This window comes from Pseudophryne corroboree, chromosome 5 (assembly GCF_028390025.1).
Source record: "Pseudophryne corroboree isolate aPseCor3 chromosome 5, aPseCor3.hap2, whole genome shotgun sequence".
In the NCBI taxonomy this organism is placed as follows: domain Eukaryota; kingdom Metazoa; phylum Chordata; class Amphibia; order Anura; family Myobatrachidae; genus Pseudophryne; species Pseudophryne corroboree.
This window is the reverse complement of record NC_086448.1, coordinates 234,197,220-234,221,696: the sequence shown is the minus strand read 5'-3', so window position 1 is coordinate 234,221,696 and position 24,477 is coordinate 234,197,220. Positions and strand designations below refer to the sequence as shown.

Here is a 24,477-nt window from a genome sequence, read left to right as displayed (position 1 = left end):
AGAGTCCTGTATGAGGAAAACCTATATCCGGCCTTCTCTGCTCCGACCCAGCTGTGGTGTCTCTTCCCGACCATCGGAGGAGCCCCCGAGTTCACAACACTCCCAATCCAGGTCAGTGACAGTATACTCAGGCCTCATGGACTCGGGGGATCGGAACCCAGAGGCAAGTGCCATCCAGGACTTGGTTTCCCGAGTTCAGAGTCAGGAGGCTGCACAGAGCCAGGTGATGCAGTATCTCAAGGAATTATCCGGCCGGCTGGATCAAATTCAGGCTTCTCTGGCTTCAGTAGTTCCGGCTCCAGCTCCAGTGCCCGCTCCAGTGGTTGTCCCTAGTAATGTTCAATCCTTGTCTGGAACTAGGTCACGCCTTCAGCTTCCCACTCCCTCTCGCTATAATGGGAATCCAAAGAATTGCCGTGGTTTTCTCAACCAATGCGAGGTGCATTTTGAACTTCTTTCGCACAACTTCCCCACGGATCGGTCCAAGGTGGCGTACATTATTTCCTTGCTGGAAGGTTCAGCGTTGGATTGGGTGTCACCATTGTTGGAGCGATCTGACCCTTTGGTTTCTAGTTACACCAATTTCATTGCGTCATTTCGAAGGATCTTTGATGAGCCCGGCAGAACGACTGCTGCTTCTACAGACTTGCTCCGAGTCCGACAAGGCTCCCATTCAGTGGGGCAGTATGTGATTAATTTCCAGACCATAGCTTCAGAACTACGCTGGAATAATGATGCTCTCCGGGTTGCTTTTTGGAACGGGCTCTCCGACCGCCTAAAGGACGAACTGATCACTAGGGATCTGCCAGATTCCTTAGAACAGTTGATCTCACTCTGTGTAAAGGTGGATCTTCGCATGCAGGAACGAGGTGGCGAACGTAGTCGGTCAGATCGATCCAGATTCCGGTCTCTCCCGTCTAAGCAAACGGTTACTCCAGGTCCAGACGAACCCATGCAAATCAATCGATCTCGGCTGTCCCCTGAAGAACGACAGCGACGTCGTGAGGGTAGACTCTGCCTCTACTGTGGAGCCGCAGATCATTTTCTCAAGTTCTGCAAGTCCCGTCCGGGAAACGGGCAGTCCTAGCTTGTTCCGGAGGAGTCGAGTTAGGAATTACATTTAAACCTTCTCCGACAGTGGACTGTTTACTCTCCATGTCTCTGTTTCCTGAGTCAATAGCCAAACCTGTTAAAGCTTTGCTGGACTCTGGGGCTGCAGGGAATTTTGTTTCCCTTTCTTGTGTCCAGAACTTAGGTTTACAGTTCCAGTCTGTCAAACGGCCTATTACGTTGACCGCCATCAATGGTACCCAAATTTCTAATGGTCTTATTACCAGTCGCACAGTGCCAATCAAGCTGCAGGTGGGAGCTCTGCATCAAGAACATCTGGAGTTCCTAGTGATTCGGGAAATGCCCCACGATCTGGTTCTAGGTCTTCCTTGGCTTAAAATTCACAACCCTCACGTCGACTGGAAGTCGTCACAAATACTGTCCTGGAGTTCTTTTTGTCATTTTAATTGTCTCACTCCTGTCTACCCGCTCCGGGTATCTTCCAAGGCGGATGAAGAGCTCATTCCGGAGGTCTATCGGGAGTTCACAGATGACTTTTTGGAGCAGGCGGCCGATCAGTTACCACCCCATAGACCCTGTGACTGTCCCATTGAGCTCATCCCAGGGAAAATGCCACCCCCGGGGACGTACTTACCCCTTGTCATTACCCGAGACCCAAGCTATGTCGGACTACATCAAGTCTAATTTGCTGAAAGGATTCATTCGCCCCTCTACCTCCCCGGCGGGAGCAGGTTTCTTTTTTGTGAAGAAGAAGGACGGAGGGTTAAGACCATGTATTGATTATCGGGGCTTAAACGATATCACCGTTAAGAACAAATACCCTTTGCCGCTCATCACGGAGCTATTTGATAGGGTTCGCGGAGCCCACGTTTTCACTAAGCTCGATTTAAGGGGAGCCTATAATTTGATACGCATCCGACAGAGGGACGAATGGTAGACGGCCTTCAATACCAGGGACGGGCATTATGAATATTTGGTAATGCCGTTTGGCCTCAGCAATGCCCCTGCCGTTTTCCAGGGATTTGTGAATGAGATATTCCGGGATATGTTATACCTAAGCGTAGTGGTATATTTGGATGACATTCTGATATTTTCTAAGAATCTCACAGAGCACAGAGTACAGGTCAAGGAAGTACTTCTTCGCCTACGAAGGAATCATCTCTACGGCAAGATTTCCAAATGTACCTTTGAGGTCCCTTCAATTCCATTTCTTGGCTATGTCATCTCAGGTACGGAGGGATCCGGAAAAACTCACTGCCATTCGGGACTGGACTCAGCCTCTCTCCTTGAAAGCGGTACAAAGATTTCTGGATTTTGCAAATTACTACCGGAAATTCATAAAGGGATTCTCTACCATTGTGGCACCTATTACTGCCCTAACCAAAAAGGGGTCTGACCCATGTCACTGGTCTTCTGAAGCGGTAGCAGCGTTCGCCCGGTTGAAAGCAGCCTTTATGTCCGCTCCGGTACTCCAGCAACCAAATTTTTCAAAACCATCTTCTTTGAGGTCGATGCTTCCTCGGTAGGCATCGGTGCCGTACTTTCCCAGTACTCCTCTGATGGGAAGTTACATCCATGTGGTTTCCATTCTCGCAAGTTCTCTCCCGCTGAACGAAACTACTCCATTGGAGACCAGGAACTTCTGGCGATAAAATCTGCCCTAGAAGAATGGAGGTACTTATTGGAAGGTGCTAAACATCTAATTACGATTTACACCGATCACAAGAACTTGCTGTATCTCAAGACGGCCCAGTGCTTGAATCCCCGTCAAGCTAGATGGGCGCTCTTCTTCACTCGTTTCTCGTTCATCATTAAGTACCGGGCCGGGACTTTTAACACTAAGGCTGATGCTCTATCTCGTTCCTTAACGGCCTCGGATGAAGAAAATTCAGTTGAAAAGGCTTTGATTCTCAGTCCAGTCTCTATTTCGGCAGCTCCTACCACTCTGGGTCCTCCTCCTGGGAGAATGTCTGTACCAGCTAAATTTCGACCGAAGTTGTTGCAGTGGGCTCATATCTCCAAGTTTTCCGGTCATCCTGGAGTTCAAAAAATGTGGGAATTTCTACGAAGGTCATACTGGTGGGACACTATGAAGAAGGATATACAGGATTATGTCAACTCATGTCCTCAATGTGCTCAGCACAAAAAACTCTTTGTCTGCCTCCTGCGGGGTTGCTTCATCCACTGTCCATTCCTAAGAGACCTTGGACCCATATTTCGATGGACTTTGTTACCGAATTACTCTTCTCCAAGGGTCATAATACCATCTGGGTGATTATTGACCGCTTTTCTAAAATGGCACATTTTATTCCATTTACCGGGTTACCGTCAGCTCCCAAGTTGGCTTCATTATTCATTCGTGAACACTTCCGCCTGCACGGGTTACCTCAGGAGATAGTCTCTGATCGGGGGGTGCAGTTCACGGCAAGGGTCTGGAGGGCCCTCTGTTCTGCCTTACAAATAAAGCTCAAGTTCTCATCTGCTTACCATCCTCAAACCAATGGGTAAACTGAACGCTTCAATCAAGATTTAGAGACTTTTCTCCGCGTTTATCTCTCTCCTTCGCAAGACAATTGGGTGGAACTGTTACCCTGGGCCGAGTTTGCCCATAATCATCTGTACCACTCCTCCACCGGTGAGTCTCCATTCTTCATTAATTATGGATTCCATCCTCAAATTCCAGAATTACCCATCTGTCCTCCGGAAGATGTCCCTGCTGCAGCCTCTACTCTCCGGCACTTCAGTCAAATCTGGAGTAGGGTTCATGCTAACCTCAAGAAAATCTCCGGCCGCTACAAATTCTTTGCGGATAGGAAGCGACGGGCAGCTCCCCATTACAAAGTGGGTGACAGGGTATGGCTCTCTACCCGCAATCTCCGTTTAAGAGTGCCTGCTATGAAGTTTGCTCCAAGGTTCATTGGTCCTTACCCCGTGTTGCAAGTCCTGAACCCGGTTGTCTGCAAATTGGGATTGCCTTCTCACTTTTGGGGACCAAATTCTTTCCATGTCTCTCTCCTTCGTCCTCTAGTTTTGAAGCGGTTCCATTCAGAATCTCCTAGGCCAACCTCTGTAGAGACTGAAGCTGGAACGGAATTTGAAATTAAATCTATTCTTGACTCGTTATCTTCACAAGAATCTACAGTATCTGGTAGAATGGAAAGGTTATGGTCCTGAGGAGAGGAGCTGGGTCAAAGCTGCTGAAGTCACGGCTCCCCGACTAGTGCGGATCTTCCATTCCAGACATCCAACAAAGCCCGGGAAGTGTCCGTGGGCCACTCCTGGAGGAGGGGGTACTGTCACACACCAGAAGCAGCAGCCGCCGCGCTTACCCCTGCGTGTCTGCTGGTCCGTCTGGCGGTCCCCGCCTCCGGCGGTCGTCGGGTCCCGGCGTCTGGCTGGCGCTGCTCCCGGCGGTTCCCCGGAGTGTGTGGGCGCCGCCATTGCTCCCGGCGTCACGTAGGCGGGGAGCGGGTGGCATCACAGAACCGCTCCACCAATCCTGTTAGGGCGGGAGATTCAAAACCAGACGCCGGTGAGAGCTTCGGCGCCTGAGTATCGTCGCTTTTCCAGAGGTGATCTCCAGTGCTCCTGTGACCGCTGTGCTATCTCCTAGAGTTTCCAGCATCCAGTCAACTTTCCCAGCATATCGTTCTGCTCGCTCACCAAGTCTCCAGTGTCTTTAAACATCGCTCACGAGTTCTTCAATCATCAGCGTCTTTGAACACTGCTCCCAAAATCTTCAGTGCCTTATATCATCGCTCACAAGTTCTTCATTCATCAGTGTCTTTATCATCGCTCACAAGTTCTTCATTCATCAGTGTCTTTATCATCGCTCACAAGTTCCTCATTCATCAGTGTCTTTAAACATCACTCACAAGTTCTTCATTCATCAGTGTCTTTAAACATCACTCACAAGTTCTTCATTCATCAGTGTCTTTAAACATCGCTCACAAGTTCTTCAATCATCAGTGTCTTTAAACATCGCTCACAAGTTCTTCAATCATCAGTGTCTCTAAAACATCGCTCACAAATTCTTCAGTGTCTTTTAACATCGCTCACTAGCTCTTCATTCACCAGTGACTTTAAACATCGCTCACGAATTCTTTAGTGTCTTTCACCATCGCTCACAAGTTCTTTATTCATGTATCTCTAAACATCGCTCACAAATTCTTCAGTAGCCTTTGACATTGCCCACAAGTCCTCTTCCTTCCATGTGTTGCTGTATTGCTCCCTTCCCTAAATAAAGTTCTTCAGCATTTTTTCATCAAACATAATTGTCAGAGTCCTGTATGAGGAAAGCCTATATCCGGCCTTCTCTGCTCCGACCCAGCTGTGGTGTCCCTTCCCGACCATCGGAGGAGCCCCCGAGTTCACAACACTCCCAATCCAGGTCCGTGACAGTATACTCAGGCCTCATGGACCCAGGGGATCGGAACCCAGAGGCAAGTGCCATCCAGGACTTGGTTTCCCGAGTTCAGAGTCAGGAGGCTGCACAGAGCCAGGTGATGCAGTATCTCCAGGAATTATCCGTCCGGCTGGATCAAATTCAGGCTTCTCTGGCTTCGGTAGTTCCGGCTCCAGCTCCAGTGCCCGCTCCAGTGGCTGTCCCTAGTAATGTTCAATCCTTGTCTGGAACTAGGTCACGCCTTCAGCTTCCCACTCCCTCTCGCTATAATGGGAATCCAAAGAATTGCCGTGGTTTTCGCAACCAATGCGAGGTGCATTTTGAACTTCTTTCGCACAACTTATTATTATTATTATTATTATCTTTGGAAGGAATTCAGTGAAAGGTTGTTGAAACATATTGGATGAACTCAGGTGGATGATGATGATTATTATTATCTTTTTTTTGGGGGAGGAATTAATTCATTTTCACATCACATTAATAAAAGTATGATGTTTGGTAAAAAGTAAGGAATCTCATCCCGTTTAAACTAAGTGATTCCCAAAAAATAAATTCTCGTTTGTGTGTGTGTGTTTGTCCTTTTCGAAAAGTACTCGATTAAACTTCTATTTATTTAAAAAAAGAAAAACAACTTTCCAGGTTGATAATATGACAATATGCAGCCTTCATATTACTATACTTATTGACAGTAATCCAGAGGAGTGCAGCCTTTCCAGATCAAGTTCCCACATTTTTTATTAAAATTTCTGGGGTTCTCATATTAAAGTCACTATGTATGTTATATCCTGCCGGTATCAATATAAATGTATATTTGTCATAGTATGGCTGACAAAAAAACATCTAATTTATGGCACTTAATGGTATGCTGTGTGCACCAAATGTCAAATAGGTACTGTGTACAGTATTTGCATATTTCCCATATTGTGTGCAGCGTGAACTATCGATCCAGCATAGCCCCATGGTTAGCACTTACTGTCACAACTGAGGGCCTGAGCTGACGGGAGGCAGCCTCAGTTGTAGGGGCTGAGATGTACCGGAACCTGGGAGGTTGTATCAGACCCCTGGACATGTAAGTAACATGAATAATAACTGCCCGAAGGCGTGACCACGACAACTTGGATAAAAGTCAATGATGTTTATTATGACAACTCCGCAACACAGCAGCAGTAAAAGAAAACGTAAAAGTCAGCAAAGAATAAATACAGTTCCTGGGTACTACAGGATGGCAGGAGCCACAGGGCACTGGTAGTGTGAGATAGTTCTTATGATCTTCTAGATGGAAAGTCCTTACCAGGCCCGACTGTAGCAATGGAGATAACCCAGGATTGTGCCAGCTGGTGTTCCAGGAAAAGCTGGGTTGCTGAAGATAAAACAGCTGCTGTGGATACTGGCTGGAACCAGACTGTTGTTGGCACGGAGTGGATACTGGCTGGAACCAGTTAAATAATAAATGAACTTGGGAGCGATGAAATATGAACTGAAATGTAGAACTTGAGAGCGGAGAAATAATAATACCGGTGGAGAGTGGTAAAGTGTAGAAAGGACACCGGCCCTTTAAGGGAAGCTGTACTCTGCTGGAAGCTGAGCTGGAAGCAGGTAATGTTGTAGCTGGAAACAGATGAATCCACAATGGATTGGAGAGTCAGGCTACACCGCAGGTGGAATGCTGGTGCGGGTCTCTATGGTGGAAGTCTTGAGACAGGAGCTGGAACCTGGAAGACAATCACAGGAGAGAGACAAACAGGAACTAGGTTTGACAACCAAAGCACTGACGCCTTCCTTGCTCAGGCACAGTGTATTTATACCTGCAGCAAGGAAGGGATTGGCTAGGCAATTATGCAGATTAACAATACTGACAACAGATTGGAGGAAATGATCAGCTGACAGAATCCAAGATGGCTGCGCCCATGCAGACACTTGGAGGGAAGTTTGGTTTGTAATCCATGTGGTAATGAAAACAGTAATGGCGGCGCCGGCCACTGGAGACAGGAGACGCCAGGCTGACAAGTGCACATCCAACCACGCGGACACAGCGGAGGCCGCGGCTGACTTAATCACCACTCTGACACTCTGCATGCAGAAGCTCAGGGACGGCGGCGGAGGCCGCGGGAGACGCCATGCCCGATGTAATAAGGCGTTACTGTGACAGCGTCTCAGAGAGACAGGAGAGGATGCAGGAATGTGAACATTAGGATAACAGATGGGATCCGGTCCTGGAGCGCTGAGCCAGCCTTAGGAGGCATCTGATGGGTAAGAAATGGCGTCCAGATACCCGGATCGTGACAGCACCCCCCCCTTTAGGAGTGGCCCCAGGACACTTCTTTGGCTTTTGAGAAAACTTGGAATGGAATCTCCGGACCAAGGCAGGAGCATGGACATCAGAAGCATTGGTCCATGAACGTTCCTCAGGGCCGTAACCCTTCCAGTCAATAAGATACTGTAGTTGACCGTAACGGTGACGTGAGTCCAGGATCTTGGCCACTTCATACTCAACGCCTCGTTGAGTTTGGACTTTCGGAGTTGGAGGAAGTGAGGAATGAAACCGATTCAAGATCAGCGGTTTCAACAGGGAAACATGGAATGTCCTGGGTATTTTTAAGAAGGGAGGCAACTGGAGTCTGTAAGCAACAGGATTGATGACTTGTTCAATTTTGAAAGGACCGATATAGCGAGGTGCAAACTTCATACTGGGAACTCTTAACCTCAAATTCTTCGTGGATAACCATACCCGATCACCCACCTTGAGAGCAGGAACTGCTCGACGCTTCTTATCCGCAAACTTCTTGTACCTGAACGATGCCTTGAGCAGAGCTGATCGTACGCTCTTCCAGATATTGGCAAACTGATGCAAGGTGATATCCACTGCGGGAACAGAAGTTGCTGGAAGCGGTTGGAACTCAGGGACTTTAGGGTGGAATCCAAAGTTAGTGAAGAATGGTGTTGAAGCAGATGAAGAATGATACTGGTTGTTATGACAGAACTCGGCCCAGGGAAGTAATTGAACCCAGTCATCTTGAGAGGAGGACACATAGATGCGGAGGAAGGCCTCCAAGTCCTGATTCACCCTCTCGGTTTGACCATTGGTCTGAGGATGGTAAGCCGTGGAAAACTTTAGCTTGACTTGGAGGACTTGACATAAACTTCGCCAGAATTTGGCTGTGAATTGAACTCCTCGATCTGAGATAATTTCTTCAGGAAGACCGTGGAGTCGGAAGATCTCTTGTATGAATACTTGAGCCAACTTGGAAGCTGACGGAAGACCGGTGAGAGGAATGAAGTGTGCCATCTTGGTGAACCGGTCAACTACCACCCAGATGGTATTGAACTTGTTGCACATGGGTAAGTCTGTAATGAAATCCATCGACAAGTGGGTCCATGGTCGACGGGGAACGGATAGTGGAACCAGTTGCCCCGCAGGCGACTGGCGGGATACTTTATGTTGGGCACACTTTGGGCAAGATGCAATAGACTCCAAGACGTCCTTTTTCAGAGTTGGCCACCAATAGGACCTAGAGATAAACTCCAGGGTTTTTTGGATACCTGTATGTCCGGCAAAACGGGAAGCATGGGCCCAATGCATGAGCTTCTTCCTTAGCATCAGCTTCACAAAACTTTTCCCTGATGGGGGCGTAGAGTCCATCCCTACCGTGGAGAATGCCAACGGATTTATAATAGGATGCTTGTCTGAAGACTCTGACTCATTTTCTTGCTCCCATGAGCGGGAAAGGGCATCGGCCTTGCGATTCTGAGAGCCCGGACAGAACTGGAGTTTAAAGTCGAACCTGGAAAAGAAAAGTGCCCATCTGGCCTGACGAGGGTTGAGACATTGTGCGCCCTTCAGGTATAAAAGGTTCTTGTGATCTGTAAGTATGGTGATTGAATGAGAAGCTCCCTCCAACAGATACCTCCACTCTTCTAGAGCGAGCTTGATGGCTAGCAACTCCTGGTCGCCAATGGCATAGTTGCGCTCAGCTGGGGAGAACTTCCGGGAGAAGAAACTGCAAGGGTGTAAATGGCCATCTTTAGCCCTCTGAGATAACACCGCTCCTACTCCAACGGAGGAGGCATTCACCTCTAAGATGAAAGGAGAGTCGATGTCAGGCTGTTTCAGAACAGGCGCAGAGATGAACCTTTGTTTTAAAAGATGAAATGCTTGCATGGCTTCTTCAGACCACTTGGACGGGTTAGCACCCTTCTTAGTGAAAGCAGTAATAGGCGCCACAATGGTGGAAAAGTCTCGTATAAACTTTCGGTAATAGTTGGCGAACCCTAAGAACCTCTGGACCCCTTTGAGGGTTAAGGGTACCGGCCAATTTTGGATTGCTTGTAGTTTCTCAGGATCCATCTCTAGTCCGGAACCGGACACAATGTACCCTAGAAACGGAATGGACTTGACTTCAAAGACGCATTTTTCTAATTTGCAATAGAGATGATTGACACGGAGACGGGACAGAACCTCTTTAACCCAAAAACGATGTTCCTCTAAATCGTTGGCAAAAATGAGGATATCGTCTAGATAGACCACGACATGACGGTATAGAATGTCTCTGAAGATCTCATTGACAAAATGCTGGAAGACAGCTGGAGCATTGCTCAATCCGAAGGGCATGACGAGGTACTCATAATGTCCGTCACGGGTGTTAAAGGCGGTCTTCCACTCGTCACCCTCACGGATCCGGATGAGATTGTATGCACCTCGCAAGTCCAGCTTTGTAAAGATGGTAGCTCCGCTAACTCTGTCAAAGAGCTCAGTAATCAGGGGTAAAGGATAACGGTTCTTGATGGTAATGTCGTTCAAACCTCTGTAGTCGATGCACGGCCGCAGACGACCATCTTTCTTTTTTACAAAAAAGAAGCCTGCGCCGGCTGGAGAAGAAGAAGGTCGAATGAACCCCTTTGCTAGGTTCTCTTTAATATATTCCTCCATAGAATGCGTCTCAGGCAGAGACAACGGATAAGTTCGGCCTCGAGGTGGAACCTTCCCTGGAACGAGATCAATCGGACAGTCCCATTCTCTATGAGGAGGAAGGATATCAGCAGAAGCTTTACTGAACACATCCGTGAAATCTTGATATGGAGGAGGTGGAACATCAGACGACCTGGGGGAGGAAGAACAGACAGGCAATACTTTAAACAAACATGTCTCAGCACAGGAGGAACCCCATGCCAGGATTTGCGCAGTCGTCCAATCAATTGTAGGATTGTGAAGACGGAGCCATGGAAGGCCCAGGACCACAGGATGTGTGACTCTTGGAATCACTAAAAAAGAAATAAGTTCGGAATGAAGAACTCCCACTCTCAGACGAACTGGTAGAGTCCTTAAAGAAATAACTGCATCAAAAATTTTGCTGCCATCCACGGCAGTTAAAGAAATGGACGAAGGAAGTCTCTCGGTGGGTAGGGACCACCGTTAAACATAGGCTTCGGTAATAAAGTTCCCAGCTGCTCCGGAATCAAGGAGGGCAATGACGTTCCGATAACGTTGAGCAACTTGAAGCGAGACTGGGAGATTACAATCTTGAGGAGATGGAGAGGAGATCATTACTCCTAGCCGGCCCTCTCCTTGGCGAGCTAGGATTTGGAGTTTCCCGGACGTTTGGGACAGGCATTAATGGTGTGAGACGGAGCTGCACAATAGAGACAGAGAAACTCGGAGAGACGTCTTCGGCGCTCAGCAGGAGTTAAACGGGAACGGCCAAGTTGCATGGGCTCATCTTTAGATGGTGACAGTTGACGAGGAGGAGGAGCAGAAGATTTTGGAGCAGATGATCTTCCACGCTCAGTTGCTCTCTCTCTGAAACGTAAATCAACTTTCGTGCAGAGTGAGATTAGCTCATCTAACTTAGAAGGTAAGTCTCTGGTAGCTAACTCATCTTTAATACGCTCAGATAAGCCATGCCAGAATGCAGCATACAGGGCCTCGTCGTTCCATGCCAGTTCGGATGCCAGGATCTGGAACTGTATCAGATATTGTCCTACAGTACGTGACCCCTGGCGTAAACTGAGAATCTCGGATGAAGCTGAGGTTACCCGGCCTGGCTCGTCGAAGATGCGCCTGAATGTTGACACGAAGGCAGTGTAGGAAGATAGCAGGGTGTCGGACCTCTCCCATAACGGTGATGCCCAATCAAGGGCTGAGCCACTGAGAAGAGAAATAATGTAGGCAATTTTTGTACGGTCACTGGGAAAATTGCCAGGTTGTAGCTCAAACTGAATCTCACACTGGTTGAGAAATCCCCTGCAGAATCTTGGAGATCCGTCAAATTTTGCTGGCGTTGGAAGATGAAGACGTGGAGCAGAAATGGGTAAGGTGGGTGGGGTTATAGCTGGAGTCACTGTGGTTGACGCACCAGACGCGCCTGATCCACGGAGAGTTGTCTGAATCCCATCCAGCCGAGTAGAGAGATCCTGGAGACAGCGGATGATGTGGCCCTGTGCAGCCTCCTGATGTTCTAGTCGGGCTGCCAGTTCTTGCATCGGCCTGGCCGCTTGATCCTGGTCTCCGGCTGGATTCATTAGGTCAGTGCTTACTGTCACAACTGAGGGCCTGAGCTGACGGGAGGCAGCCTCAGTTGTAGGGGCTGAGATGTACCGGAACCTGGGAGGTTGTATCAGACCCCTGGACATGTAAGTAACATGAATAATAACTGCCCGAAGGCGTGACCACGACAACTTGGATAAAAGTCAATGATGTTTATTATGACAACTCCGCAACACAGCAGCAGTAAAAGAAAACGTAAAAGTCAGCAAAGAATAAATACAGTTCCTGGGTACTACAGGATGGCAGGAGCCACAGGGCACTGGTAGTGTGAGATAGTTCTTATGATCTTCTAGATGGAAAGTCCTTACCAGGCCCGACTGTAGCAATGGAGATAACCCAGGATTGTGCCAGCTGGTGTTCCAGGAAAAGCTAGGTTGCTGAAGATAAAACAGCTGCTGTGGATACTGGCTGGAACCAGACTGTTGTTGGCACGGAGTGGATACTGGCTGGAACCAGTTAAATAATAAATGAACTTGGGAGCGATGAAATATGAACTGAAATGTAGAACTTGAGAGCGGAGAAATAATAATACCGGTGGAGAGTGGTAAAGTGTAGAAAGGACACCGGCCCTTTAAGGGAAGCTGTACTCTGCTGGAAGCTGAGCTGGAAGCAGGTAATGTTGTAGCTGGAAACAGATGAATCCACAATGGATTGGAGAGTCAGGCTACACCGCAGGTGGAATGCTGGTGCGGGTCTCTATGGTGGAAGTCTTGAGACAGGAGCTGGAACCTGGAAGACAATCACAGGAGAGAGACAAACAGGAACTAGGTTTGACAACCAAAGCACTGACGCCTTCCTTGCTCAGGCACAGTGTATTTATACCTGCAGCAAGGAAGGGATTGGCTAGGCAATTATGCAGATTAACAATACTGACAACAGATTGGAGGAAATGATCAGCTGACAGAATCCAAGATGGCTGCGCCCATGCAGACACTTGGAGGGAAGTTTGGTTTGTAATCCATGTGGTAATGAAAACAGTAATGGCGGCGCCGGCCACTGGAGACAGGAGACGCCAGGCTGACAAGTGCACATCCAACCACGCGGACACAGCGGAGGCCGCGGCTGACGTAATCGCCACTCTGACACTCTGCATGCAGAAGCTCAGGGACGGCGGCGGAGGCCGCGGGAGACGCCATGCCCGATGTAATAAGGCGTTACTGTGACAGCGTCTCAGAGAGACAGGAGAGGATGCAGGAATGTGAACATTAGGATAACAGATGGGATCCGGTCCTGGAGCGCTGAGCCAGCCTTAGGAGGCATCTGATGGGTAAGAAATGGCGTCCAGATACCCGGATCGTGACACATACATTATAATGGTCTCTTGTACTGCTCTATGGTGTACATGTGTTATGTGTCCCTATGGGGAGAAGTACTATCCGCACACGTTACGTGTTCTGATACCGCTTCTCCCTCATGTATGACTGCAGCAGTGCCGGCTCAGTGACAGGGGCTCTATGCGCATCTGTCCATATTGGCGCTGCTATCTAACAGATAGCATGCCGATATGAGGGGCAATGTATGAACTATCAGCATCGCTGGCCGTTCCGACACCTGCAGCTGTAGATTTCGACAGCTGCAGGTGGCGATGCCCATACACCACAGTAGGAACAGAGCTGTCCTTGGCTGTGGTGAGTGCCGACTCCAGACTTTGCAGGGGATATTGCGCGAGTAGCGAGTTCCCGAGCATGCGCAGTGGAGCCGACTAGGTAGGGAGACACAGCGCATCAGTACTGAGCTGATGCGCTTTGTGCCCAGTGTGACATCACCGGAGGGGGGAGCGAAATTGGCAGACAAGATGATTATACATCTTGTCGATGTCCCCTCCTGCTTTGCCTCAGTAATGAGGAAAGCAGGAAGTGTTATAGCGGCACGATTCGTGCCGCTATAATACATTTACCCGTATGTCGGCTTAATGGTTACATTCCACTCACAATTGGGATCAGTACAAAATCCCGCCGGTCGGAATACCAACACCGGAATCCCGACCGGCACAATCCCGACAGGGGGGCGTGCGCAACGCAGCCCCTTGCGGGCTCGCTGCGCTCGCCACACTGCGGGCACACTCATTTATTCTCCCTCTATGGGTGTCGTGGACACCCACAGAAGGAGAATATGTCTGGATTGTGCCGGTCGGGATCCCAGTGTCGGTACTCCGACCGCCGGGATTCCGTCCGGCGGGATCTTGACCGCATCCCACACAATTCTATACCACAGTGCTCACTAGAATTAGATTTCATGCCACTTTACAGTCCCTAGATAACATACAATCATATGCGATCTTACAGTAACATGTCACTTTACATATATAGGCTTCCTTATAGTTCCTTACCACTTTACAGCTATACGAGGTGTAGCTATTAAATAAACCATACTGCACAAGTTAAAAGGGACCTTGACCTTGGACTAGCCGAAAACGGTTGTACAAGTTTCACCCCTCTCGCACAGATAGTTTGCTGTCACGCAGCATTCGAAGAAGCTGCGTTTTTCCCGTTCACCATAAAAATGCTTAGTTCAAAAGTAGAGCAAATTGTTAACATTGAAAGCTAACTGAGGATTACACGGTAGATTGTATGTCAAATTCATGTGTGTTTGAGCGACACAAAAGATTTAGATTTATCAAAAACCAATGAAAATGTGGGAAAAATTCTGAAAATTGTTCAAATTGATCGTAGACTTAGCATACGAATGATAGTAGAAATGATAAACATCGACAAAGACAAGTCAAGTTTTGCATCAACATCTCAACATGACAAAAGTATGAGCTAAGATGGTACCAAGGCTTCTCACTGAAGAGCAGAAAATCTAAAGCAAATAGACATTTTGGAACAAGTGGATTTGCATTTTTTTAGACCAGGTTATTACCTGTGATGAAACATGGATCTTCCAGTACGATCTTGAGACAAAACATCAGTCCATGCACTGGAAAACAGCATCATCACTAAGAATAAAAAAAGCATGTCAAAATAAATCCAAATTTAAAGCCATTTTAATTGTTTTATTTGACATGTAGGGTGTTATTTTGGCAGACTGGGTACCAGAAGGCGCAACAGTGAATCAACATTACTACAAACTTTCCTGAAAGAATCAGAAGAGGCCAGAGTTGTGGAAAAATGGTTTTATCCTCCATCAGGATAACACACCAGCCCACACAGCTCTCTCTGGGAAGCAGTTTTTGGCAGATAAACAGATTGCAGTTCTAGAACATCCTTTAAATTTGCGATTACCTAGCACTGTGTGACTTGTTTCTTTTTCCAAAAGTCAAGTCTATATTCAAGGGAACCTTTTTTCAATTTACTGAGGTAAAGAAGAAAATGACAAATAATGAGCCACAGCACGGCTTTTATGAATGCAGTGATGTGTGGATATAGAAGGGGGGGTAGTATGGTATGGTGGTGGCCGGGCTCCCGGCGACCAGCATACCGGCGCCGGGAGCCTGACCGCCGGCATACCGTCAGCGTGGTGAGCGCAAATGAGCCCCTTGCGGGCTCGCTGCGCTTGCTCGCCACGCTGCGGGCACGGTGGCGCGCTACGCGCACCACGCTATTTTATTCTCCCTCCAGGGGGGTCGTGGACCCCCACGAGGGAGAAAAAGTGTCGGTATGCAGACTGTCGGGATTCCGGCACCGGTATACTGTGCGCCGGGATCCCGACAGTCGGCATACTGAAGACCACCCATAGAAGGGGAGTATATAGAAGGGGAACAGAGTTAAAATGTACTTAATATAATTAAACATAAATTATAGTAGCATCAGTCTCGTTATTTGATAGCCACACCTGGTCGTATTTAGTTACCCACATGTCACATAAAGAATTTGCACTTCCTGCGTAGCACTGTAGGGGGGGTACCTATAGGCATAATGAGTTGTCAGAACTATAATGGACTTTGACATGTTCTAAATAATGGCTGTGGGCATTAAAACACCTCCTGCTTGTACCGCTCACAGGATACAACTGGAAGTTAGCCTCCCTTGCCTGATAGATGGGGATGTATGGTGACACCGGCTGGGGTTGGGCCCCCTTGTTGTGTTCCCCATGCCACATGGAATATTTGTATTATTAATAATATAATGATAACCTGTGGAACAGCATATTTAGTTGTAAATGTAGGAAGTAATGAAGCTGTTTGTGATATCTGTTCTTTACATTTCGATGTTGAATCCCAAATCTTCTGTGCTTGTAAACATGTTTTTAATAAGGAAAGAACCTTTAAAAATAGCACAGCATGTGCTTCATATTTTTCCAATTTCAACATATGTTGTAAAATAAGACAACTGAAGTAACATATTTGGCCTAATTGTAATATTTTAATATTCTAATTATGCAAATAATTCAACATACAATATGGATAGAGAAAAAGTGTTGTTTTTTTAGTATATAATCTAAACATTAAACATGCCATATCTAAAAATGACATACCCACAATAGGAATAATTGCCTTTAATTTGGAGTTTGTCATTTCATTATTTTTTCTCTCTTTCCTTTCTATGCATAATGCCCTTCTGCTCGTCTTCAGGAGAGTCGTTGGGTATGAGTGGGCATCTGCCCTGACAGGGGCTGCAAAACACTTGTGTGTCAGGGTTTTGGGGTGAAACCTGGTGGTGTATATTGGTGGCACGGATGAAAGGCCACCACATGTATATATTTTCAGAGTGTATTGTTCAATACACAATATGAATAGGATGTGATTAGGATCACATCACAGTAGGGCTAGATAAATTTTTGTAAAATCTAGGAGCCAGGCTGAAAGTACAGACCACCGCCATCCCCATAAGAGAAAAATAACCGAACCCCCCCTCTCTACCCCAGACACCCCCCCCCCCACCACAGCCACATTACTGAGCAGCTTTCCACCACCCCCAGGCAAACCAACCAACCCCCATGGCCACACAACTGAAGCAGTAGTACCCCCAGACAAACCAGCCCTCCGCAGCCACACTGATGTTCAGCTGCCCCCCAGGCAAACAACAACCCCTCCCCATGGCCACATTAATGAGCGGCTAACCTCCCCAGGCAACCAACCTCCACGGTCACACAACTAATGGGGGGTCCTCTGAAACCCCCCTGCGTGCGCCACTGCAACGCCACCGGACATCACTGTGTTATCAAGCTGCACACATTAACATATACAATGATACAAAATCTCTGCTAATTTTTCCCTAGCTCCTCTATATGGTACAAGGTAAAATTAGTGAAGCTACTGCTTGCCTTTGCCTCAGCTGTTACAAAGACACTTTACAACCAATGCAATGAATTGAATCCCACCCTCCCAGATTATCTCTAATGCCACAGTGATGTCATTAATACAACTAGACTAGAATCTCCCAAGAATTAGTGACATCACAGTTGCATTAGATATACTCTTGCCAAAATTAAAACCACCGGTAAAAGACCTGTCCACTGTCAATTAATATTTCATAGGTCATGGGAAGACTGTTGCAAATTGTAACTGACAATGTAGATTTAAATGTTTTAAAGCGTGTTCTTCGATATTTAAAGATCTGCTTTTGTAATTGCATGTTTTTTTTTCTTTGCACCAATCTTGTATGCTGGTTTAATCCTTACCTCATTAGCACTTTTCTGTGTTTTAGATAAATAATATGCACGCATTTCTTTGTTAGACACTATTTCCCATGGCTTCTACCACTAGCCTCAAATATGTATTTCTAATTTGCCTCCTTCCTAGTTCAGTGCAGTTTGTTGTTGCTTCCTACTGGATGTTCGGCATCGTTATGTCCACTCACTGGGGTAAATTTACTAAGGTGGGAGTTCTATTTAAGATGGGATGTTGCAGATAGCAACCAATCAGCTTCTACTTCTCTTTTGTCTAGCACCTTCTAGAACAGGGGTGGGCAATTATTTCAGCTGGGTGGCTGCTTAACACTTCCAGCGAATATTCAAGGGCCACACACAAAATACTCAAAAAGAGTCCCCTTTTTACACATTACGGCAGACAGCATGCCCTTTTTTACACATTACGGCAGACAGCGTCCCTCTTTTTACACATTACGGCAGACAGCGTCCCCATTTTTTTACACAATACGGCAGACAGTGTGCTCTTTTTACACATTACGGCAGACAGCGTCCCCCTTTTTACACATTAAGGCAGACAGCATCGCCTTTTTACACATTACAGCAGACAGCGCCCCCGTTTTTACACATTACGGCAGACAACGTCCTCTTTTTACACATTACAGCAGACAGTGCCCCCTTTTTACACATTACGCCAGACAGCGTCCCCTTTTTACACATTACGGCAGACAGCGTCCCCTTTTTACACATTACGGCAGACAGCGTCCCCCTTTTTATACATCACGGCAGACAGCGTCCCCCTTTTTTACACATTACGGCAGACAGCGTCCCCTTTTTACACATTACGGCAGACAGCATCCCCCATTTTTACACATTAAGGCAGACAGTCCCTACCCCCCTTTCCTCCCCTCCCCTAAACCCATATTGCAGTTTTTAACTCCCCTCCCTCCCCACCCCTAAACCTATATGGCAGCTTAAGCACTGATCCAGGGGCTGGCTGGACAGGGGGTTTACCTGTTTGTCACAGTGGCAGACGATCCCCGCTGTCCGATGATCCGCGCTGCTGCCGGCCGGAGTCACCACTGATGTGGCCTCTCCTGCTCCGGCTCGCTGCCCGCCGCTTCTCCTCACTGGCCACCGCTTATTCTCCTCCTCACAGGCCGCCGCTTCTGGGCTGCCGCTCCTGCTCACTGCAGTGCCCGCTCCCCGTGCCGCCCAGCGCATGATAACAGAGGAAATCCCGGTCAGCTGACCCTGTGACGTGACCGGGATTTCCTCAGCGGCGCGGCGTCTTGAGAGCAGTGCAATGACAAGCGGCCTGTCGGGCCGCTTGTCATTGCACTCTGGTGGGGCACAGCGGGCCAGGCAGGATCGGTCCGCGGGCCGCCTGTTGCCCACCCCTATTCTAGAAGATAATACCTGGAATCTGATTGGTTGCTAAGGGCAACATCCCATCTTAAATAGAACTACCATCTTAGTAAATTTACGCCTCTGTATTTGTGCAGAGACTTATTTCTCAATGTCCATTGTGAACATTCCACACAGCTCAGCACATCCCAAATGAATTAAACCATATTACAGTTGTAATATACAATTAATGCTCTGCTGATTCTGTGGAAGCCGCTTTGCAAAGTGGATATTGGCACATTAAGAAAGATCTTCAGACTGTAGATGAAATGCCTTACACAGCCCTCTCCGCAGAGATGCTTTCAGATTAATTATGACTGGTATAGAACTAAGCATGTTTGTGTCTTTCTTAGGGAGAAGGTGGCCAGGTTGTGCTTTGGAATCAGCAGGGCCCTGTGGGAGGTGTGCAGCTGCTAAGGTAATGTTTCTGAACACATATAAAGTCAAATAAAAATAGAGCCATGCCTCGGAAAAAGTATCATTTTTGGCTAATGGAGACTTTTTTGGGGGTGTTCGATAACATCTGTACCATTTACACCTGGGGAATGTTGTGAGATTAGACATCCCACAATGCTTCAGTGTTTTCATTCTGTGCATGTTGAGATTTAACATTTGTAAATAAAAAGAAAACTGTTCCTTTTATTCCGTGCTTTTTTTAACTTGTGTAGTAGCGGAATTTCTTGTCTTGTTGAATTCATGTTCTGTTTGATTTCAGTCAGCAGCTCACCTCCTTCTCACCGTATTTTCTGTTTTCCTTGATCGTCTTACATGTACATTAGTGTAGCAAGGATTGTCTGAAGTATTAAAAGTGATTCTGACACCGTTATAAGTCTAATTCTAAAATGCTAAAAGTTTGCATAGTAATGTGACAAGCAGAGGTTCTTTGCTTTCTAAATAATTGCCTTTGTAAGTTGTCTAACAACAGATGCACTGCTCTGTATACTTTTGAAAATATACTCCAATTTTTATTGTCAAACGGCAGACCTAGTATTAAGGCAGATTAGTGAGCAATGTATTTGCATGTCTGAGGACTCTGCTTTTATCCAGTAGTTGCTCGGAACAGCCAGATTACACAGTGTAGACATTGACACCGGGGTCAGATAATAAATCTGTGAACGAACTAGTCCTTGAAACAGTGAGCTCTTTGACCAGCAAATACTTTATTAGTGTTCATTCTAGCACCCTGCACCTGTCACAACCTGTGCAGTTTCTCTTTCCTGCCTGGGGTGTCGTTCTCTGCTTTGGTGCTTCTAGTACTTCTAGTACACTTTGATCTGTATCTCACCACTGAGATACTGGCCAGAGTGTGCTAGAAGCACCAGTGCAGAGAGTGACACCCCAGTCAGAAAAGAGGAACTGCACAGGTTGTGACAGGTGCAGGGTGCTAGAATGAAAAGTACTTTATGAGACAAGTATGTCAGTTTTACATAGTATACAATTTGGGGCCTGATTCTGAACGCACACAATGCCAATTTTGTTGAGTTGAGTGATTTTTATTTATTTAATTTTTTCTACAGCTCATGCACGAAAATCCTAAAAACTTGTCCGGCACATGTGTTACACTGTGTGTACGCCCAGAGGTGCAGTAGCGATTGAGATGCACAGTGTGTGAAATGTATTGGGTGTTCCTGGGATGTGACTGTACAGTCGCATGGAGATGTATCATCTTATTGGTGTGTTATGGGAGTGCCGTGTGCATCTCACTGAGCTGGTTGCAAACTCAGGGCTCGATTCAATTTAGTGCGAATTGAATAGCTCCATGAATTCGTTCCCGGAGCTATTCAATTCAGCGCGCTGCTATGTCGGAGAAGGTCGGTTCTCGCGGACTAAACTGTGTTTTGTCACAAGAACCTGCATTCTCTGACTAAATTGCCCGGCAGGATGCTGCTTCCTCCGCGCTAAGGGCAGAAAGCATCACACAAGCATTTTTTTCCGATTTCTGCTCACACCCCTCCTGGGGGATATGAAGATCTCTTAAAATTATTCCAGAAAATAAACAAACATAGAAAACATTATCCGTCTTCCTAGATATGTATTATTTTATCACCTAAGCCTCATGAAGATAGATGTTTCTAATATCCCTTTCACACCGTCAATGCCGGATCCCACCCGGGAATTGGAAACGGGTCCTTCCCAGGTGGGATCCGGCATTGGACGCTGCTGCTGGCTTCCCCGACCCGGCAACCCGGGCGGGTTGCCATAGCAGCGGGGGGCGGAGCTGACAGCGGAGGCGGCGATGGGAGATGAGCTCATCTCCGCGCCGCCTCTCCCTGTTGTAGTGAACGGGTCCCGGGTCGCATCGACTCGGGAGCTAGTTTTACGCTGCCATTGACCCCGTATTCAACCTGGGAATAACACTGCTTTATTCCCGGGTTGAATTGCCGGGTCAGGTGACCCCGGATTTTGGCTATGGCGCCTTCACACCACACGCTGACCCGTGTCGACCCGGCAATATGCTGGGTCGATACCGGGTTATTTGTAAGGTGTGAAAGGGGTATTATAGACTTATAAGCCTCCTCAACTTGGGTTTCAGAATTTTGCCAAAAATCATGGCTACAAGACTCCAATCAATACTTATAGACCAACAACTTGGTTTTCTTGAGGTCTGTCACTTGGTAAAAAGGATAAACGAAGCTATAGCAACTGTCAGGGGCGTAGCTACCATAAGTGCAGGCAGTGCAGCTGCTATGGGGCCCAGAGCTGAGAGGGGCCCACTTTCCCTGTCAAAGTTACATGTGTTATATACATATTTCGCCATTGGGTAGTACGTAGGGGTGTTTTCAAACTTTTCCCTTGGGGCTTGCAATATATCTAGGTATGCCCCTGAACCTGCTCATTGTAGTGTGGTATAAAATGAACTGGAGGGCATTTTAATGTTTTTTTAATATGAACCGGGGCACTGTAATGAGGCACAATATGAATGGGGAGCACTATACAGGTTGAGTATCCCTTATCCAAAATGCTTGGGACCAGAGGTATTTTGGATATCGGATTTTTCCGTATTTTGGAATAATTGCATACCATAATGAGATGGGACCTAAATCTAAGCACAGAATGCATTTATGTTTCATAAACACCTTATACACACAGCCTGAAGGTCATTTTAGCCAATATTTTTTATAACTTTGTACATTAAACAAAGTGTGTCTACATTCACACAATTCATTTATGTTTCATATACACCTTAGTCACACAGCCTGAAGGTAATTTAATACAATATTTTTAATAACTTTGTGCATTAAACAAAGTTTGTGTACATTGAGTCATCAAAAAACAAAACTCTCACTCCAAAATGTCCGTATTTCAGAATATTCCGTATTTCGGAATATTTGGATATGGGATACTCAACCTGTATATCATAATAATGTGAATTGGGGGTACTGTGCGGTATAATGTGTTCTGGCAGCTCCGAAATGTGACATAGGGTGAACTTAAGCACTACTGCGATTCATAAAAGAAACTAGGGCACTACTATGGGGCATAACATTAAATAAAGCTCTACTATGGTTCAGGCAACAATTATAGGGCATAAAATTAACAACTGCTGCAGAGAAGTGTCTCTCTAGAAGCATTGGGACAGGGGCCCACAAAGTTCTGGCTACGCCCCTGGGTATCAGCCTCTATTTCTGCACCAGATAACGGGGTCATTACCCCCCAAAACGTTGTGCCTAACTATGCTTTTTTTCAACAAAGCTATTTCCTGGTCATTATGTTTGATTAGCTTTGTGTTGTCAGCTATGCTGTCAGATACAATATGGGAATCCTGCCTTCACTGAATGTGTCATTGCTCATGTTTGATTTAACTATTATGCCAGCATCCATCCACATCTGGATTCTAGTGAATTCTGCAATATTACTGTAGACTTTAAATATTAATAATCATGCAGTATTTTTATCTTTTACAGGAAGGCCCTTACATTGCTCTACCAATTTCAAGTAACTCAGGAACGGTTTCCATTAGAAATGCCATATAGGATAGAATCAGTGTAGTGTGAGGTGCTGGCACAATAAATCTGTACAGACTGACTGGATGCTATAAACTACAGGGAGGGGTTCACTGGCAGTGCTGCTGCTGCATAGGCCCCTACTGGTACAGTAAGCAACGCCCAAATGCAGCACTTACAGATGTGTCCACATACATCTTTGCTATATCCCGCCGTGTGTGGCACAGTTTTGCATGCCATAGACTCAGAGATTTAGCCATGCCTGTATGTGTGGTACAAACAATGCAGTAGGATGTCACTTTGTTAAAAGCAACTTTGATCCTATATCTTTTAGTTTATATCTAGCTCATGTGGTAGATCAATGGCTGTTAAAAGGATTCAAGTGGTTTAATGGGTCACAATACAAAGCAAATCAGTGTAACTCGATCTCATATAAACAAAAGGAAGCCAGTCACAAGGAGAGGATGCCAATGACAGATGGGTCTTACCCAACCTCCCAAAAGGCAGCCTGTGCCCTGCTCCTTTGTCCTGGCATGAGGTTGAACTGGGAATTCACCTTCTTCAGACTCTTCCATTGTCCCATGGCCAGAAGGATCTTATAGACTTAAGTATAGGGTTGTCATCCCTCACCACATCATCGTCCCGGACTAGTGTGCACTGATATCCCTAGGCGCTATTGCTGTACAGCATCCCAGACCTGCAGACATCCGTATTTTCTGGCTGAGATGCGCCGACGGAACCTCTGCACTCCAATGCTCACTGCTCAGGGCACACAGTGGACGGGTCTGTCGCATGACGTTGTGACGCCATGACATGCGTGGCACCTAGCATACATGCAGCGCAGTGCTCCTCTGGGAACAGAGCCTAGGCAGGATTTTGTGGGGACTGTCCACGGGCCCCTTGCGAACCTGCTGCCTGTTTCTTTGTTAGACAATTTCGGCCTCCGCCTGCTTGTTTCTGCACACAGGGCACTAGATTGTGAGGCCGTGGGTTACACCTGGCACCAGTTTCAGCACACTGGCAATAGATTGTGAGGCCGCAGGTCGCCCCTGGCACCAGTTTTGTCACACTGGGCACTAGATTGTGAGGCCACGGGTAGCCCATGACACCAGTTTTGGCACACTGGGCACTTGATTGTAAGGCTGCGGGTCGCCTCTGGCTCCAGTTTCGGCACACTGGGCACTAGATTGTGAGGCCGCAGTTAGCCCCTGGAACCAATTTTGGCACACTGGGCACTAGAATGTGAGGCTGCCGGTCACACCTGGCACCAGGATCGGCACACTGGGCACTAGATTGTGAAGACGTGGGTCGCCCGGGCACCAGGATCGCCACACTGGGCACTAGATTGTGAGTCCGGGAGTCACCTCTGGCACCAGTTTCGGCACACTGGGCACTAGATTGTGAGACCGCGGGTAGCCCCAGGCACCAGTTTTGGCACACTGGGCACTAGAGTCTGAGGCTGCCGGTTGCTGCTGGCACCAGGATCGGCACACTGGGCACTAGATTGTTAGGCCGCGGGTCGCCCATTTCACCAGTTTCGACACACTGGGCACTAGGTTGTGAGGCCGCTGGTCACCCCT

The 24,477-nt window shown here is 47.2% G+C and overlaps 1 protein-coding gene across 6 annotated transcripts in view; it reads left to right on the top strand.

The window, feature by feature from the left end:
- The window catches only part of TBC1D5 (TBC1 domain family member 5), a 1,053,329-nt gene that overhangs the window by 82,152 nt on the left and 946,700 nt on the right, over positions 1 to 24,477 (top strand). For all 6 annotated transcript variants that reach the window (XM_063922184.1, XM_063922178.1, XM_063922180.1 and 3 more), the window contains exon 2: positions 19,307 to 19,371. The gene's annotated coding sequence lies outside the window, so the exon portion shown is untranslated. The remainder of the gene's footprint in view (positions 1 to 19,306; positions 19,372 to 24,477) is intronic.